Raw genomic sequence first — 1,447 nt, 5'->3', positions numbered from 1 at the left:
TATTTTGCATTGTGACCTCCCACTTGAAAGGGATTTTCAAACTTCATTTCAGAGGCTGAGCACATACTGCACGACTATAGCCGTGAGCACAACACAATGCCTTCCACTCTCCCCTGCTGGAACACACGGCTTGCACTGGTCAGACCACCATTAGGTTTGAACAGCCTACGCAAAACCCAACCAGAAGGGGATGGAGCTCCCCAGTCTAAAGGGAATGGTGCCAGGGAGGCTGTAGCTTGGCTACAAGACTAGAGAAGAAAATCTTCCAGTGAAAGGGTTGCTGCAAGCTACTGACTGCCAGGTTTGAAGCCTGAGCTACGTCTTGCTGACTGAAGCCAAGTCTGACAAGAGAGTGAGGAGATCTGAACAGTGGTATAATAATATTCAAGAATTTGGTTTTTGCCAAAGATTTTCAACACACTAGTAATGCTCAGGAGTAAGAGTCTAGTTAAGAAATCTGTGCACTAAAATGGATTCATAAATTTAGGCCTGTTTACAACAGACTGGTGCTCGTGAGGAAAGACTGAGGGAACCGGGCTTACTGAGTCTGCAGAAGAGAAGAATGAGCAGGAATTGAATAGCAGCCTTCACCTCCCTGCAGGGGGGTTCGAACAAGGATGGAGCTGGACTGTTCTTGTTCTGCCATCTGCCACCACTGAGGAGCAATGGGCTCAAGTGGCAGCAAGGGAAGTTTAGGATAGATATTAAGGGGAAAAAAAAACCTCTCACTAGGAGGGTAGTAAAGCACTGGAACAGGTTACCCAGAGAGGTGGTGGAGTCACCATCCTTGGAGGCTTTTAAAACCCAGGAAAACAAAGCACTGGCTGGGATGATGTAGTTGGAGCAGGGGTTGGACTAGATTTATAGTTGGTAGGGTCGGAAGGGACCTGAGCAGATCGAGTCCGACCCCCTACCATGGCAGGAAAGAGTACTGGGGTCACACGACCCTGGCTAGGAGATTGTCTAGCCTCCTTTTGAAGACCCCCAGGGTAGGAGCCTGCACCACTTCCCTTGGAAGCTGGTTCCAGCTCCTAGCCACCCTAACTGTGAAGTAGCGCCTCCTGGTGTCTAGTCTGAATCTACTCCCAGTCAACTTATGGCCGTTATTTCTTGTTACTCCGAGTAGTGCTTGGGGGAACAGGGACTCTCCCATTGCCAGCTGGTCCCCCTTGGCCAGTTCATACACGGCCACTAGATCCACCCCCCGCAAGCCTCCTCTTGTGGAGGCTGAACAGGTTCAGATCCTGTAGCCTGTCCTCATAGGGCCTGCCCTGCTGACCCCTGACCATGCGAGTGGCCTCCTCTGGACCCTCTCCATGTTGTCCACATCCCTCCTGAAGTGCGGCGCCCAGAACTGGATGAAGTACTCCAGCTGCGGCCTGACCAGTGCCGCATAGAGGGGGAGGATCACCTCCTTGGACCTGCTCGAGATGCATCTGTGGATGCA

At 51.6% G+C, this 1,447-nt stretch overlaps 1 protein-coding gene across 7 annotated transcripts in view; it reads right to left on the bottom strand.

Annotated features, from left to right (window-relative positions):
• The window catches only part of MORF4L1 (mortality factor 4 like 1), a 55,851-nt gene that overhangs the window by 24,567 nt on the left and 29,837 nt on the right, over positions 1–1,447 (bottom strand). The gene's annotated exons all lie outside the window — the stretch shown is intronic.

This window comes from Gavialis gangeticus, unplaced genomic scaffold, assembly GCF_001723915.1.
Source record: "Gavialis gangeticus isolate Ggan-Ray unplaced genomic scaffold, GavGan_comp1, whole genome shotgun sequence".
NCBI classification, from domain to species: domain Eukaryota; kingdom Metazoa; phylum Chordata; order Crocodylia; family Gavialidae; genus Gavialis; species Gavialis gangeticus.
This window is presented reverse-complemented; position numbering and strand designations above follow the sequence as displayed.